At 38.7% G+C, this 13,165-nt stretch overlaps 18 non-coding genes and 35 pseudogenes across 18 annotated transcripts; all 53 read left to right on the forward strand.

Annotated features, from left to right (window-relative positions):
* Positions 1 to 83: 83 nt before the first annotated feature.
* On the forward strand, positions 84 to 202 carry LOC149598798 (5S ribosomal RNA; annotated as a pseudogene).
* A 137-nt stretch (positions 203 to 339) lies between these two features.
* Positions 340 to 456, forward strand: LOC149598799 (5S ribosomal RNA; annotated as a pseudogene).
* A 137-nt stretch (positions 457 to 593) lies between these two features.
* LOC149598800 (5S ribosomal RNA) lies at positions 594 to 712 on the forward strand. The gene has a single exon (XR_016378451.1). It is a non-coding gene; the product is annotated as a 5S ribosomal RNA (ribosomal RNA).
* A 136-nt stretch (positions 713 to 848) lies between these two features.
* LOC149598801 (5S ribosomal RNA) lies at positions 849 to 967 on the forward strand. Its single transcript, XR_016378029.1, has one exon. It is a non-coding gene; the product is annotated as a 5S ribosomal RNA (ribosomal RNA).
* Positions 968 to 1,103: 136 nt separating this feature from the next.
* LOC149598802 (5S ribosomal RNA) lies at positions 1,104 to 1,206 on the forward strand (annotated as a pseudogene).
* Positions 1,207 to 1,328: 122 nt separating this feature from the next.
* Positions 1,329 to 1,447, forward strand: LOC149598803 (5S ribosomal RNA; annotated as a pseudogene).
* A 137-nt stretch (positions 1,448 to 1,584) lies between these two features.
* LOC149598804 (5S ribosomal RNA) lies at positions 1,585 to 1,701 on the forward strand (annotated as a pseudogene).
* Positions 1,702 to 1,838: 137 nt separating this feature from the next.
* Positions 1,839 to 1,941, forward strand: LOC149598805 (5S ribosomal RNA; annotated as a pseudogene).
* Positions 1,942 to 2,063: 122 nt separating this feature from the next.
* On the forward strand, positions 2,064 to 2,182 carry LOC149598806 (5S ribosomal RNA). Its single transcript, XR_016378030.1, has one exon. It is a non-coding gene; the product is annotated as a 5S ribosomal RNA (ribosomal RNA).
* A 137-nt stretch (positions 2,183 to 2,319) lies between these two features.
* Positions 2,320 to 2,438, forward strand: LOC149598807 (5S ribosomal RNA; annotated as a pseudogene).
* A 137-nt stretch (positions 2,439 to 2,575) lies between these two features.
* LOC149598808 (5S ribosomal RNA) lies at positions 2,576 to 2,678 on the forward strand (annotated as a pseudogene).
* Positions 2,679 to 2,800: 122 nt separating this feature from the next.
* Positions 2,801 to 2,919, forward strand: LOC149598809 (5S ribosomal RNA). Its single transcript, XR_016378470.1, has one exon. It is a non-coding gene; the product is annotated as a 5S ribosomal RNA (ribosomal RNA).
* Positions 2,920 to 3,053: 134 nt separating this feature from the next.
* On the forward strand, positions 3,054 to 3,172 carry LOC149598810 (5S ribosomal RNA). Its single transcript, XR_016378031.1, has one exon. It is a non-coding gene; the product is annotated as a 5S ribosomal RNA (ribosomal RNA).
* A 137-nt stretch (positions 3,173 to 3,309) lies between these two features.
* On the forward strand, positions 3,310 to 3,428 carry LOC149598811 (5S ribosomal RNA). Its single transcript, XR_016378230.1, has one exon. It is a non-coding gene; the product is annotated as a 5S ribosomal RNA (ribosomal RNA).
* Positions 3,429 to 3,565: 137 nt separating this feature from the next.
* LOC149598812 (5S ribosomal RNA) lies at positions 3,566 to 3,684 on the forward strand. Its single transcript, XR_016378032.1, has one exon. It is a non-coding gene; the product is annotated as a 5S ribosomal RNA (ribosomal RNA).
* A 137-nt stretch (positions 3,685 to 3,821) lies between these two features.
* LOC149598813 (5S ribosomal RNA) lies at positions 3,822 to 3,924 on the forward strand (annotated as a pseudogene).
* A 122-nt stretch (positions 3,925 to 4,046) lies between these two features.
* LOC149598814 (5S ribosomal RNA) lies at positions 4,047 to 4,165 on the forward strand (annotated as a pseudogene).
* A 137-nt stretch (positions 4,166 to 4,302) lies between these two features.
* Positions 4,303 to 4,421, forward strand: LOC149598815 (5S ribosomal RNA; annotated as a pseudogene).
* Positions 4,422 to 4,555: 134 nt separating this feature from the next.
* LOC149598816 (5S ribosomal RNA) lies at positions 4,556 to 4,674 on the forward strand (annotated as a pseudogene).
* Positions 4,675 to 4,812: 138 nt separating this feature from the next.
* Positions 4,813 to 4,931, forward strand: LOC149598817 (5S ribosomal RNA; annotated as a pseudogene).
* Positions 4,932 to 5,068: 137 nt separating this feature from the next.
* Positions 5,069 to 5,171, forward strand: LOC149598818 (5S ribosomal RNA; annotated as a pseudogene).
* A 122-nt stretch (positions 5,172 to 5,293) lies between these two features.
* LOC149598819 (5S ribosomal RNA) lies at positions 5,294 to 5,412 on the forward strand. The gene has a single exon (XR_016378033.1). It is a non-coding gene; the product is annotated as a 5S ribosomal RNA (ribosomal RNA).
* A 137-nt stretch (positions 5,413 to 5,549) lies between these two features.
* Positions 5,550 to 5,668, forward strand: LOC149598820 (5S ribosomal RNA; annotated as a pseudogene).
* Positions 5,669 to 5,802: 134 nt separating this feature from the next.
* LOC149598821 (5S ribosomal RNA) lies at positions 5,803 to 5,921 on the forward strand. Its single transcript, XR_016378034.1, has one exon. It is a non-coding gene; the product is annotated as a 5S ribosomal RNA (ribosomal RNA).
* A 136-nt stretch (positions 5,922 to 6,057) lies between these two features.
* LOC149598822 (5S ribosomal RNA) lies at positions 6,058 to 6,176 on the forward strand. The gene has a single exon (XR_016378035.1). It is a non-coding gene; the product is annotated as a 5S ribosomal RNA (ribosomal RNA).
* A 138-nt stretch (positions 6,177 to 6,314) lies between these two features.
* LOC149598823 (5S ribosomal RNA) lies at positions 6,315 to 6,433 on the forward strand (annotated as a pseudogene).
* A 137-nt stretch (positions 6,434 to 6,570) lies between these two features.
* LOC149598824 (5S ribosomal RNA) lies at positions 6,571 to 6,689 on the forward strand (annotated as a pseudogene).
* Positions 6,690 to 6,825: 136 nt separating this feature from the next.
* Positions 6,826 to 6,944, forward strand: LOC149598825 (5S ribosomal RNA). Its single transcript, XR_016378036.1, has one exon. It is a non-coding gene; the product is annotated as a 5S ribosomal RNA (ribosomal RNA).
* Positions 6,945 to 7,082: 138 nt separating this feature from the next.
* Positions 7,083 to 7,185, forward strand: LOC149598826 (5S ribosomal RNA; annotated as a pseudogene).
* A 122-nt stretch (positions 7,186 to 7,307) lies between these two features.
* Positions 7,308 to 7,426, forward strand: LOC149598827 (5S ribosomal RNA). The gene has a single exon (XR_016378037.1). It is a non-coding gene; the product is annotated as a 5S ribosomal RNA (ribosomal RNA).
* A 137-nt stretch (positions 7,427 to 7,563) lies between these two features.
* Positions 7,564 to 7,682, forward strand: LOC149598828 (5S ribosomal RNA). The gene has a single exon (XR_016378268.1). It is a non-coding gene; the product is annotated as a 5S ribosomal RNA (ribosomal RNA).
* A 122-nt stretch (positions 7,683 to 7,804) lies between these two features.
* On the forward strand, positions 7,805 to 7,921 carry LOC149598829 (5S ribosomal RNA; annotated as a pseudogene).
* Positions 7,922 to 8,055: 134 nt separating this feature from the next.
* Positions 8,056 to 8,174, forward strand: LOC149598830 (5S ribosomal RNA; annotated as a pseudogene).
* A 131-nt stretch (positions 8,175 to 8,305) lies between these two features.
* Positions 8,306 to 8,424, forward strand: LOC149598831 (5S ribosomal RNA; annotated as a pseudogene).
* A 136-nt stretch (positions 8,425 to 8,560) lies between these two features.
* On the forward strand, positions 8,561 to 8,679 carry LOC149598832 (5S ribosomal RNA; annotated as a pseudogene).
* A 134-nt stretch (positions 8,680 to 8,813) lies between these two features.
* Positions 8,814 to 8,932, forward strand: LOC149598833 (5S ribosomal RNA; annotated as a pseudogene).
* Positions 8,933 to 9,068: 136 nt separating this feature from the next.
* On the forward strand, positions 9,069 to 9,187 carry LOC149598834 (5S ribosomal RNA; annotated as a pseudogene).
* A 138-nt stretch (positions 9,188 to 9,325) lies between these two features.
* Positions 9,326 to 9,444, forward strand: LOC149598835 (5S ribosomal RNA; annotated as a pseudogene).
* Positions 9,445 to 9,581: 137 nt separating this feature from the next.
* On the forward strand, positions 9,582 to 9,684 carry LOC149598836 (5S ribosomal RNA; annotated as a pseudogene).
* A 122-nt stretch (positions 9,685 to 9,806) lies between these two features.
* LOC149598837 (5S ribosomal RNA) lies at positions 9,807 to 9,925 on the forward strand. Its single transcript, XR_016378039.1, has one exon. It is a non-coding gene; the product is annotated as a 5S ribosomal RNA (ribosomal RNA).
* Positions 9,926 to 10,062: 137 nt separating this feature from the next.
* LOC149598838 (5S ribosomal RNA) lies at positions 10,063 to 10,165 on the forward strand (annotated as a pseudogene).
* A 122-nt stretch (positions 10,166 to 10,287) lies between these two features.
* LOC149598839 (5S ribosomal RNA) lies at positions 10,288 to 10,406 on the forward strand. Its single transcript, XR_016378040.1, has one exon. It is a non-coding gene; the product is annotated as a 5S ribosomal RNA (ribosomal RNA).
* A 137-nt stretch (positions 10,407 to 10,543) lies between these two features.
* LOC149598840 (5S ribosomal RNA) lies at positions 10,544 to 10,646 on the forward strand (annotated as a pseudogene).
* Positions 10,647 to 10,768: 122 nt separating this feature from the next.
* LOC149598841 (5S ribosomal RNA) lies at positions 10,769 to 10,887 on the forward strand. The gene has a single exon (XR_016378041.1). It is a non-coding gene; the product is annotated as a 5S ribosomal RNA (ribosomal RNA).
* Positions 10,888 to 11,024: 137 nt separating this feature from the next.
* Positions 11,025 to 11,127, forward strand: LOC149598842 (5S ribosomal RNA; annotated as a pseudogene).
* Positions 11,128 to 11,249: 122 nt separating this feature from the next.
* On the forward strand, positions 11,250 to 11,368 carry LOC149598843 (5S ribosomal RNA). The gene has a single exon (XR_016378042.1). It is a non-coding gene; the product is annotated as a 5S ribosomal RNA (ribosomal RNA).
* Positions 11,369 to 11,505: 137 nt separating this feature from the next.
* LOC149598844 (5S ribosomal RNA) lies at positions 11,506 to 11,608 on the forward strand (annotated as a pseudogene).
* A 122-nt stretch (positions 11,609 to 11,730) lies between these two features.
* LOC149598845 (5S ribosomal RNA) lies at positions 11,731 to 11,833 on the forward strand (annotated as a pseudogene).
* Positions 11,834 to 11,955: 122 nt separating this feature from the next.
* Positions 11,956 to 12,074, forward strand: LOC149598846 (5S ribosomal RNA; annotated as a pseudogene).
* A 123-nt stretch (positions 12,075 to 12,197) lies between these two features.
* Positions 12,198 to 12,313, forward strand: LOC149598847 (5S ribosomal RNA; annotated as a pseudogene).
* Positions 12,314 to 12,447: 134 nt separating this feature from the next.
* LOC149598848 (5S ribosomal RNA) lies at positions 12,448 to 12,566 on the forward strand. Its single transcript, XR_016379122.1, has one exon. It is a non-coding gene; the product is annotated as a 5S ribosomal RNA (ribosomal RNA).
* Positions 12,567 to 12,698: 132 nt separating this feature from the next.
* LOC149598849 (5S ribosomal RNA) lies at positions 12,699 to 12,817 on the forward strand (annotated as a pseudogene).
* A 134-nt stretch (positions 12,818 to 12,951) lies between these two features.
* Positions 12,952 to 13,070, forward strand: LOC149598850 (5S ribosomal RNA; annotated as a pseudogene).
* The last annotated feature ends 95 nt before the right edge of the window (positions 13,071 to 13,165 follow it).

The following is a 13,165-nucleotide window of genomic DNA, read 5'->3' on the forward strand; positions in this document are numbered from 1 at the left end:
GAAAAAAGCAAACATATCTTCTTTTTCTTATTGATTTATAAAGATGAAGGTTAATTAAATTTGAATTATTAAATAGCACTCTCGGCAACGGCCATATCACGCTGAAAACACCGGTTCTCGTCCGATAACCGAAGTTAAGCAGCGTCGAGCGCAGTCAGTACTTGGGAGGGAGACCACTTAGGAACACTGCGCGCCGTTGGCTTTTTCACTTTTTTTTCCTCTTTTAAATTCCAATAGATATGAAAAAAGCCAACATATTTTCTTTTTGTTATTGTTTTAAAAAGATGAAGGTTAATTTGTCTCACTTAATTTAAATTCGAATTATTAAATAGCACTCTCGGCAACGGCCATATCACGCTGAAAACACCGGTTCTCGTGCGATCACCGAAGTTAAGCAGCGTCGAGCGCAGTCAGTACTGGAAGGAGACCACTTAGGAACACTGCGTGCCGTTGGCTTTTTCACTTTTTTTTCCTCTTTTAAATTCCTATTGATATGAAAAAAGCAAACATATTTTCTTTTTGTTATTGTTTTAAAAAGATGAAGGTCAATTTGTCTCACTTAATTTAAATTCGAATTATTATCTAGCACTCTCGGCAACGGCCATATCACGCTGAAAACACCGGTTCTCGTCGGATCACCGCAGTTAAGCAGCGTCGAGCGCAGTCAGTACTTGGGAGGGAGACCACTTAGGAACACTGCGTGCCGTTGGCTTTTTCACTTTTTTTCCTCTTTTAAATTCCTATAGATATGAAAAAAGCAAACATATTTTGTTTTTGTTATTGTTTTAAAAAGATGAAGGTCAATTTGTCTCACTTAATTTAAATTCGAATTATTATCTAGCACTCTCGGCAACGGCCATATCACGCTGAAAACACCGGTTCTCGTCGGATCACCGAAGTTAAGCAGCGTCGAGCGCAGTCAGTACTTGGGAGGGAGACCACTTAGGAACACTGCGTGCCGTTGGCTTTTTCACTTTTTTTCCTCTTTTTAATTCCTATAGATATGAAAAAAGCAAACATATTTTCTTTTTGTTATTGTTTTAAAAAGATGAAGGTCAATTTGTCTCACTTAATTTAAATTCGAATTATTATCTAGCACTCTCGGCAACGGCCATATCACGCTGAAAACACCGGTTCTCGTCCGATCACCGAAGTTAAGCAGCGTCGAGCGCAGTCAGTACTTGGAAACTTTGCGTGCCGTTGGCTTTTTCACTTTTATTTCCTCTTTTAAATTCCATGAGATATGAAAAAAGCAAACATATCTTCTTTTTCTTATTGATTTATAAAGATGAAGGTTAATTAAATTTGAATTATTAAATAGCACTCTCGGCAACGGCCATATCACGCTGAAAACACCGGTTCTCGTCCGATAACCGAAGTTAAGCAGCGTCGAGCGCAGTCAGTACTTGGGAGGGAGACCACTTAGGAACACTGCGCGCCGTTGGCTTTTTCACTTTTTTTTCCTCTTTTAAATTCCAATAGATATGAAAAAAGCCAACATATTTTCTTTTTGTTATTGTTTTAAAAAGATGAAGGTTAATTTGTCTCACTTAATTTAAATTCGAATTATTAAATAGCACTCTCGGCAACGGCCATATCACGCTGAAAACACCGGTTCTCGTGCGATCACCGAAGTTAAGCAGCGTCGAGCGCAGTCAGTACTGGAAGGAGACCACTTAGGAACACTGCGTGCCGTTGGCTTTTTCACTTTTTTTTCCTCTTTTAAATTCCTATTGATATGAAAAAAGCAAACATATTTTCTTTTTGTTATTGTTTTAAAAAGATGAAGGTCAATTTGTCTCACTTAATTTAAATTCGAATTATTATCTAGCACTCTCGGCAACGGCCATATCACGCTGAAAACACCGGTTCTCGTCCGATCACCGAAGTTAAGCAGCGTCGAGCGCAGTCAGTACTTGGAAACTTTGCGTGCCGTTGGCTTTTTCACTTTTATTTCTTCTTTTAAATTCCATGAGATATGAAAAAAGCAAACATATCTTCTTTTTCTTATTGATTTATAAAGATGAAGGTTAATTAAATTCGAATTATTAAATAGCACTCTCGGCAACGGCCATATCACGCTGAAAACACCGGTTCTCGTCGGATCACCGAAGTTAAGCAGCGTCGAGCGCAGTCAGTACTTGGGAGGGAGACCACTTAGGAACACTGCGTGCCGTTGGCTTTTTCACTTTTTTTTCCACTTTTAAATTCTTATAGATATGAAAAAAGCAAACATATTTTCTTTTTGTTATTGTTTTAAAAAGATGAAGGTAAATTTGTCTCACTTAATTTAAATTCGAATTATTATCTAGCACTCTCGGCAACGGCCATATCACGCTGAAAACACCGGTTCTCGTCGGATCACCGAAGTTAAGCAGCGTCGAGCGCAGTCAGTACTTGGGAGGGAGACCACTTAGGAACAATGCGTGCCGTTGGCTTTTTCACTTTTTTTTCCTCTTTTAAATTCCTATAGATATGAAAAAAGCAAACATATTTTCTTTTTGTTATTGTTTTAAAAAGATGAAGGTCAATTAGTCTCACTTAATTTAAATTCGAATTACTATCTAGCACTCTCGGCAACGGCCATATCACGCTGAAAACACCGGTTCTCGTCCGATCACCGAAGTTAAGCAGCGTCGAGCGCAGTCAGTACTTGGAAACTTTGCGTGCCGTTGGCTTTTTCACTTTTATTTCCTCTTTTAAATTCCATGAGATATGAAAAAAGCAAACATATCTTCTTTTTCTTATTGATTTATAAAGATGAAGGTTAATTAAATTCGAATTATTAAATAGCACTCTCGGCAACGGCCATATCACGCTGAAAACACCGGTTCTCGTCCGATAACCGAAGTTAAGCAGCGTCGAGCGCAGTCAGTACTTGGGAGGGAGACCACTTAGGAACACTGCGTGCCGTTGGCTTTTTCACTTTTTTTTCCTCTTTTAAATTCCTATAGATATGAAAAAAGCAAACATATTTTCTTTTTGTTATTGTTTTAAAAAGATGGTCAATTTGTCTCACTTAATTTAAATTCGAATTATTATCTAGCACTCTCGGCAACGGCCATATCACGCTGAAAACACCGGTTCTCGTCGGATCACCGAAGTTAAGCAGCGTCGAGCGCAGTCAGTACTTGGGAGGGAGACCACTTAGGAACACTGCGTGCCGTTGGCTTTTTCACTTTTTTTTCCTCTTTTAAATTCCTATAGATATGAAAAAAGCAAACATATTTTCTTTTTGTTATTGTTTTAAAAAGATGAAGGTCAATTTGTCTCACTTAATTTAAATTCGAATTATTATCTAGCACTCTCGGCAACGGCCATATCACGCTGAAAACACCGGTTCTCGTCCGATCACCGAAGTTAAGCAGGGTCGAGCGCAGTCAGTACTTGGGAGGGAGACCACTTAGGAACACTGCGTGCCGTTGGCTTTTTCACTTTTTTTTCCTCTTTTAAATTCCTATAGATATGAAAAAAGCAAACATATTTTCTTTTTGTTATTGTTTTAAAAAGATGAAGGTCAATTTGTCTCACTTAATTTAAATTCGAATTATTATCTAGCACCGTCGGCAACGGCCATATCACGCTGAAAACACCGGTTCTCGTCGGATCACCGAAGTTAAGCAGCGTCGAGCGCAGTCAGTACTTGGGAGGGAGACCACTTAGGAACACTGCGTGCCGTTGGCTTTTTCACTTTTTTTTCCTCTTTTAAATTCCTATAGATATGAAAAAAGCAAACATATTTTCTTTTTGTTATTGTTTTAAAAAGATGAAGGTCAATTAGTCTCACTTAATTTAAATTCGAATTACTATCTAGCACTCTCGGCAACGGCCATATCACGCTGAAAACACCGGTTCTCGTCCGATCACCGAAGTTAAGCAGCGTCGAGCGCAGTCAGTACTTGGAAACTTTGCGTGCCGTTGGCTTTTTCACTTTTATTTCCTCTTTTAAATTCCATGAGATATGAAAAAAGCAAACATATCTTCTTTTTCTTATTGATTTATAAAGATGAAGGTTAATTAAATTCGAGTTATTAAATAGCACTCTCGGCAACGGCCATATCACGCTGAAAACACCGGTTCTCGTCCGATAACCGAAGTTAAGCAGCGTCGAGCGCAGTCAGTACTTGGGAGGGAGACCACTTAGGAACACTGCGCGCCGTTGGCTTTTTCACTTTTTTTTCCTCTTTTAAATTACAATAGATATGAAAAAAGCCAACATATTTTCTTTTTGTTATGGTTTTAAAAAGATGAAGGTTAATTTGTCTCACTTAATTTAAATTCGAATTATTAAATAGCACTCTCGGCAACGGCCATATCACGCTGAAAACACCGGTTCTCGTCGGATCACCGAAGATAAGCAGCGTCGAGCGCAGTCAGTACTTGGGAGGGAGACCACTCAGGAACACTGCGTGCCGTTGGCTTTTTCACTTTTTTTTCCTCTTTTAAATTCCTATAGATATGAAAAAAGCAAACATATTTTCTTTTTGTTATTGTTTTAAAAAGATGGTCAATTTGTCTCACTTAATTTAAATTCGAATTATTATCTAGCACTCTCGGCAACGGCCATATCACGCTGAAAACACCGGTTCTCGTCGAATCACCGAAGTTAAGCAGCGTCGAGCGCAGTCAGTACTTGGGAGGGAGACCACTTAGGAACACTGCGTGCCGTTGGCTTTTTCACTTTTTTTTTCCTCTTTTAAATTCCTATAGATATGAAAAAAGCAAACATATTTTCTTTTTGTTATTGTTTTAAAAAGATGAAGGTCAATTTGTCTCACTTAATTTAAATTCGAATTATTATCTAGCACTCTCGGCAACGTCCATATCACGCTGAAAACACCGGTTCTCGTCGGATCACCGAAGTTAAGCAGGGTCGAGCGCAGTCAGTACTTGGGAGGGAGACCACTTAGGAACACTGCGTGCCGTTGGCTTTTTCACTTTTTTTTCCTCTTTTAAATTCCTATAGATATGAAAAAAGCAAACATATTTTCTTTTTGTTATTGTTTTAAAAAGATGAAGGTCAATTTGTCTCACTTAATTTAAATTTGAATTATTATCTAGCACTCTCGGCAACGGCCATATCACGCTGAAAACACCGGTTCTCGTCCGATCACCGAAGTTAAGCAGCGTCGAGCGCAGTCAGTACTTGGAAACTTTGCGTGCCGTTGGCTTTTTCACTTTTATTTCTTCTTTTAAATTCCATGAGATATGAAAAAAGCAAACATATCTTCTTTTTCTTATTGATTTATAAAGATGAAGGTTAATTAAATTCGAATTATTAAATAGCACTCTCGGCAACGGCCATATCACGCTGAAAACACCGGTTCTCGTCGGATCACCGAAGTTAAGCAGCGTCGAGCGCAGTCAGTACTTGGGAGGGAGACCACTTAGGAACACTGCGTGCCGTTGGCTTTTTCACTTTTTTTTCCTCTTTTAAATTCTCATAGATATGAAAAAAGCAAACATATTTTCTTTTTGTTATTGTTTTAAAAAGATGAAGGTCAATTAGTCTCACTTAATTTAAATTCGAATTACTATCTAGCACTCTCGGCAACGGCCATATCACGCTGAAAACACCGGTTCTCGTCGGATCACCGAAGTTAAGCAGCGTCGAGCGCAGTCAGTACTTGGGAGGGAGACCACTTAGGAACACTGCGTGCCGTTGGGTTTTTCACTTTTTTTTCCTCTTTTAAATTCCTATAGATATGAAAAAAGCAAACATATTTTCTTTTTGTTATTGTTTTAAAAAGATGGTCAATTTGTCTCACTTAATTTAAATTCGAATTATTATCTAGCACTCTCGGCAACGGCCATATCACGCTGAAAACACCGGTTCTCGTCGGATCACCGAAGTTAAGCAGCGTCGAGCGCAGTCAGTACTTGGGAGGGAGACCACTTAGGAACACTGCGTGCCGTTGGCTTTTTCACTTTTTTTCCTCTTTTAAATTCCAATAGATATGAAAAAAGCAAACATATTTTCTTTTTGTTATTGTTTTAAAAAGATGAAGGTCAATTTGTCTCACTTAATTTAAATTCGAATTATTATCTAGCACTCTCGGCAACGGCCATATCACGCTGAAAACACCGGTTCTCGTCGGATCACCGAAGTTAAGCAGCGTCGAGCGCAGTCAGTACTTGGGAGGGAGACCACTTAGGAACACTGCGTGCCGTTGGCTTTTTCACTTTTTTTTTCCTCTTTTAAATTCCTATAGATATGAAAAAAGCAAACATATTTTCTTTTTGTTATTGTTTTAAAAAGATGAAGGTCAATTTGTCTCACTTAATTTAAATTCGAATTATTATCTAGCACTCTCGGCAACGGCCATATCACGCTGAAAACACCGGTTCTCGTCGGATCACCGAAGTTAAGCAGGGTCGAGCGCAGTCAGTACTTGGGAGGGAGACCACTTAGGAACACTGCGTGCCGTTGGCTTTTTCACTTTTTTTTCCTCTTTTAAATTCCTATAGATATGAAAAAAGCAAACATATTTTCTTTTTGTTATTGTTTTAAAAAGATGAAGGTCAATTTGTCTCACTTAATTTAAATTTGAATTATTATCTAGCACTCTCGGCAACGGCCATATCACGCTGAAAACACCGGTTCTCGTCCTATCACCGAAGTTAAGCAGCGTCGAGCGCAGTCAGTACTTGGGAGGGAGACCACTTAGGAACACTGCGTGCCGTTGGCTTTTTCACTTTTTTTCCTCTTTTAAATTCCAATAGATATGAAAAAAGCAAACATATTTTCTTTTTGTTATTGTTTTAAAAAGATGAAGGTCAATTTGTCTCACTTAATTTAAATTCGAATTATTATCTAGCACTCTCGGCAACGGCCATATCACGCTGAAAACACCGGTTCTCGTCGGATCACCGAAGTTAAGCAGCGTCGAGCGCAGTCAGTACTTGGGAGGGAGACCACTTAGGAACACTGCGTGCCGTTGGCTTTTTCACTTTTTTTTTCCTCTTTTAAATTCCTATAGATATGAAAAAAGCAAACATATTTTCTTTTTGTTATTGTTTTAAAAAGATGAAGGTCAATTTGTCTCACTTAATTTAAATTTGAATTATTATCTAGCACTCTCGGCAACGGCCATATCACGCTGAAAACACCGGTTCTCGTCCGATCACCGAAGTTAAGCAGCGTCGAGCGCAGTCAGTACTTGGAAACTTTGCGTGCCGTTGGCCTTTTCACTTTTATTTCTTCTTTTAAATTCCATGAGATTTGAAAAAAGCAAACATATCTTCTTTTTCTTATTGATTTATAAAGATGAAGGTTAATTAAATTCGAATTATTAAATAGCACTCTCGGCAACGGCCATATCACGCTGAAAACACCGGTTCTCGTCGGATCACCGAAGTTAAGCAGCGTCGAGCGCAGTCAGTACTTGGGAGGGAGACCACTTAGGAACACTGCGTGCCGTTGGCTTTTTCACTTTTTTTTCCTCTTTTAAATTCTCATAGATATGAAAAAAGCAAACATATTTTCTTTTTGTTATTGTTTTAAAAAGATGAATATCAATTAGTCTCACTTAATTTAAATTCGAATTACTATCTAGCACTCTCGGCAACGGCCATATCACGCTGAAAACACCGGTTCTCGTCCGATCACCGAAGTGAAGCAGCGTCGAGCGCAGTCAGTACTTGGGAGGGAGACCACTTAGGAACACTGCGCGCCGTTGGCTTTTTCACTTTTTTTTCCTCTTTTAAATTCCAATAGATATGAAAAAAGCCAACATATTTTCTTTTTGTTATTGTTTTAAAAAGATGAAGGCTAATTAAATTCGAATTATTAAATAGCACTCTCGGCAACGGCCATATCACGCTGAAAACACCGGTTCTCGTGCGATCACTGAAGTTAAGCAGCGTCGAGCGCAGTCAGTACTGGGAGGAGACCACTTAGGAACACTGCGTGCCGTTTGCTTTTTCACTTTTTTTTCCTCTTTTAAATTCCTATAGATATGAAAAAAGCAAACATATTTTCTTTTTGTTATTGTTTTAAAAAGATGGTCAATTTGTCTCACTTAATTTAAATTCGAATTATTATCTAGCACTCTCGGCAACGGCCATATCACGCTGAAAACACCGGTTCTCGTCCGATCACCGAAGTGAAGCAGCGTCGAGCGCAGTCAGTGCTTGGGAGGGAGACCACTTAGGAACACTGCGTGCCGTTGGCTTTTTCACTTTTTTTCCTCTTTTAAATTCCAATAGATATGAAAAAAGCAAACATATTTTCTTTTTGTTATTCTTTTAATGATGGTTAATTTGTCTCACTTAATTTAAATTCGAATTATTATCTAGCACTCTCGGCAACGGCCATATCACGCTGAAAACACCGGTTCTCGTCGGATCACCGAAGTTAAGCAGCGTCGAGCGCAGTCAGTACTTGGGAGGGAGACCACTTAGGAACACGGCGTGCCGTTGGGTTTTCACTTTTTTTTCCTCTTTTAAATTCCTATAGATATGAAAAAAGCAAACATATTTTCTTTTTGTTATTGTTTTAAAAAGATGAAGGTCAATTTGTCTCACTTAATTTAAATTCGAATTATTATCTAGCACTCTCGGCAACGGCCATATCACGCTGAAAACACCGGTTCTCGTCGGATCACCGAAGTTAAGCAGCGTCGAGCGCAGTCAGTACTTGGGAGGGAGACCACTTAGGAACGCTGCGTGCCGTTGGGTTTTTCACTTTTTTTTCCTCTTTTAAATTCCTATAGATATGAAAAAAGCAAACATATTTTCTTTTTGTTATTGTTTTAAAAAGATGGTCAATTTGTCTCACTTAATTTAAATTCGAATTATTATCTAGCACTCTCGGCAACGGCCATATCACGCTGAAAACACCGGTTCTCGTCGGATCACCGAAATTAAGCAGCGTCGAGCGCAGTCAGTACTTGGGAGGGAGACCACTTAGGAACACTGCGTGCCGTTGGCTTTTTCACTTTTTTTCCTCTTTTAAATTCCAATAGATATGAAAAAAGCAAACATATTTTCTTTTTGTTATTGTTTTAAAAAGATGAAGGTCAATTTGTCTCACTTAATTTAAATTCGAATTATTATCTAGCACTCTCGGCAACGGCCATATCACGCTGAAAACACCGGTTCTCGTCGGATCACCGAAGTTAAGCAGCGTCGAGCGCAGTCAGTTATTGGGAGGGAGCCAACTTAGGAACACTGCGTGCCGTTGGCTTTTTCACTTTTTTTTTCCTCTTTTAAATTCCTATAGATATGAAAAAAGCAAACATATTTTCTTTTTGTTATTGTTTTAAAAAGATGAAGGTCAATTTGTCTCACTTAATTTAAATTCGAATTATTATCTAGCACTCTCGGCAACGGCCATATCACGCTGAAAACACCGGTTCTCGTCGGATCACCGAAGTTAAGCAGGGTCGAGCGCAGTCAGTACTTGGGAGGGAGACCACTTAGGAACACTGCGTGCCGTTGGCTTTTTCACTTTTTTTTCCTCTTTTAAATTCCTATAGATATGAAAAAAGCAAACATATTTTCTTTTTGTTATTGTTTTAAAAAGATGAAGGTCAATTTGTCTCACTTAATTTAAATTTGAATTATTATCTAGCACTCTCGGCAACGGCCATATCACGCTGAAAACACCGGTTCTCGTCCGATAACCGAAGTTAAGCAGCGTCGAGCGCAGTCAGTACTTGGAAACTTTGCGTGCCGTTGGCTTTTTCACTTTTATTTCTTCTTTTAAATTCCATGAGATATGAAAAAAGCAAACATATCTTCTTTTTCTTATTGATTTATAAAGATGAAGGTTAATTAAATTCGAATTATTAAATAGCACTCTCGGCAACGGCCATATCACGCTGAAAACACCGGTTCTCGTCGGATCACCGAAGTTAAGCAGCGTCGAGCGCAGTCAGTACTTGGGAGGGAGACCACTTAGGAACACTGCGTGCCGTTGGCTTTTTCACTTTTTTTTCCTCTTTTAAATTCTCATAGATATGAAAAAAGCAAACATATTTTCTTTTTGTTATTGTTTTAAAAAGATGAATATCAATTAGTCTCACTTAATTTAAATTCGAATTACTATCTAGCACTCTCGGCAACGGCCATATCACGCTGAAAACACCGGTTCTCGTCCGATCACCGAAGTTAAGCAGCGTCGAGCGCAGTCAGTACTTGGAAACTTTGCGTGCCGTTGGCTTTTTCACTTTTATTTCCTCTTTTAAATTCCATGAGATATGAAAAAAGCAAACATATCTTCTTTTTCTTATTGATTTATAAAGATGAAGGTTAATTAAATTCGAATTATTAAATAGCACTCTCGGCAACGGCCATATCACGCTGAAAACACCGGTTCTCGTCGGATCACCGAAGTTAAGCAGCGTCGAGCGCAGTCAGTACTTGGGAGGGAGACCACTTAGGAACACTGCGTGCCGTTGGCTTTTTCACTTTTTTTTCCTCTTTTAAATTCTCATAGATATGAAAAAAGCAAACATATTTTCTTTTTGTTATTGTTTTAAAAAGATGAAGGTCAATTAGTCTCACTTAATTTAAATTCGAATTACTATCTAGCACTCTCGGCAACGGCCATATCACGCTGAAAACACCGGTTCTCGTCCGATCACCGAAGTTAAGCAGCGTCGAGCGCAGTCAGTACTTGGAAACTTTGCGTGCCGTTGGCTTTTTCACTTTTATTTCTTCTTTTAAATTCCATGAGATATGAAAAAAGCAAACATATCTTCTTTTTCTTATTGATTTATAAAGATGAAGGTTAATTAAATTCGAATTATTAAATAGCACTCTCGGCAACGGCCATATCACGCTGAAAACACCGGTTCTCGTCGGATCACCGAAGTTAAGCAGCGTCGAGCGCAGTCAGTACTTGGGAGGGAGACCACTTAGGAACACTGCGTGCCGTTGGCTTTTTCACTTTTTTTTCCTCTTTTAAATTCTCATAGATATGAAAAAAGCAAACATATTTTCTTTTTGTTATTGTTTTAAAAAGATGAATATCAATTAGTCTCACTTAATTTAAATTCGAATTACTATCTAGCACTCTCGGCAACGGCCATATCACGCTGAAAACACCGGTTCTCGTCCGATCACCGAAGTTAAGCAGCGTCGAGCGCAGTCAGTACTTGGAAACTTTGCGTGCCGTTGGCTTTTTCACTTTTATTTCCTCTTTTAAATTCCATGAGATATGAAAAAAGCAAACATATCTTCTTTTTCTTATTGATTTATAAAGATGAAGGTTAATTAAATTCGAATTATTAAATAGCACTCTCGGCAACGGCCATATCACGCTGAAAACACCGGTTCTCGTCGGATCACCGAAGTTAAGCAGCGTCGAGCGCAGTCAGTACTTGGGAGGGAGACCACTTAGGAACACTGCGTGCCGTTGGCTTTTTCACTTTTTTTTCCTCTTTTAAATTCTCATAGATATGAAAAAAGCAAACATATTTTCTTTTTGTTATTGTTTTAAAAAGATGAAGGTCAATTAGTCTCACTTAATTTAAATTCGAATTACTATCTAGCACTCTCGGCAACGGCCATATCACGCTGAAAACACCGGTTCTCGTCCGATCACCGAAGTTAAGCAGCGTCGAGCGCAGTCAGTACTTGGAAACTTTGCGTGCCGTTGGCTTTTTCACTTTTATTTCCTCTTTTAAATTCCATGAGATATGAAAAAAGCAAACATATCTTCTTTTTCTTATTGATTTATAAAGATGAGGGTTAATTAAATTCGAATTATTAAATAGCACTCTCGGCAACGGCCATATCACGCTGAAAACACCGGTTCTCGTCCGATCACCGAAGTTAAGCAGCGTCGAGCGCAGTCAGTACTTGGAAACTTTGCGTTCCGTTGGCTTTTTCACTTTTATTTCCTCTTTTAAATTCCGTGAGATATGAAAAAAGCAAACATATCTTCTTTTTCTTATTGATTTATAAAGATGAGGGTTAATTAAATTCGAATTATTAAATAGCACTCTCGGCAACGGCCATATCACGCTGAAAACACCGGTTCTCGTCCGATAACCGAAGTTAAGCAGCGTCGAGCGCAGTCAGTACTTGGGAGGGAGACCACTTAGGAACACTGCGCGCCGTTGGCTTTTTCACTTTTTTTTCCTCTTTTAAATTCCAATAGATATGAAAAAAGCCAACATATTTTCTTTTTGCTATTGTTTTAAAAAGATGAAGGTTAATTAAATTCGAATTATTAAATAGCACTCTCGGCAACGGCCATATCACGCTGAAAACACCGGTTCTCGTGCGATCACCGAAGTTAAGCAGCGTCGAGCGCAGTCAGTACTGGGAGGAGACCACTTAGGAACACTGCGTGCCGCTTGCTTTTTCACTTTTTTTTCCTCTTTTAAATTCCTATAGATATGAAAAAAGCAAACATATTTTCTTTTTGTTATTGTTTTAAAAAGATGGTCAATTTGTCTCACTTAATTTAAATTCGAATTATTATCTAGCACTCTCGGCAACGGCCATATCACGCTGAAAACACCGGTTCTCGTCCGATCACCGAAGTGAAGCAGCGTCGAGCGCAGTCAGTACTTGGGAGGGAGACCACTTAGGAACACTGCGTGCCGTTGGCTTTTTCACTTTTTTTTCCTCTTTTAAATTCCAATAGATATGAAAAAAGCAAACATATTTTCTTTTTGTTATTGTTTTAATGATGGTTAATTTGTCTCACTTAATTTAAATTCGAATTATTATCTAGCACTCTCGGCAACGGCCATATCACGCTGAAAACACCGGTTCTCGTCGGATCACCGAAGTTAAGCAGCGTCGAGCGCAGTCAGTACTTGGGAGGGAGACCACTTAGGAACACTGCGTGCCGTTGGGTTTTTCACTTTTTTTTCCTCTTTTAAATTCCTATAGATATGAAAAAAGCAAACATATTTTCTTTTTGTTATTGTTTTAAAAAGATGGTCAATTTGTCTCACTTAATTTAAATTCGAATTATTATCTAGCACTCTCGGCAACGGCCATATCACGCTGAAAACACCGGTTCTCGTCGGATCACCGAAGTTAAGCAGCGTCGAGCGCAGTCAGTACTTGGGAGGGAGACCACTTAGGAACACTGCGCGCCGTTGGCTTTTTCACTTTTTTTTCCTCTTTTAAATTCCAATAGATATGAAAAAAGCCAACATATTTTCTTTTTGTTATTGTTTTAAAAAGATGAAGGTTAATT

Source organism: Phalangium opilio, unplaced genomic scaffold (assembly GCF_054372755.1).
Source record: "Phalangium opilio isolate 3A_F unplaced genomic scaffold, DU_Popi_V2 ptg000360l_1, whole genome shotgun sequence".
Lineage (NCBI taxonomy): Eukaryota > Metazoa > Arthropoda > Arachnida > Opiliones > Phalangiidae > Phalangium > Phalangium opilio.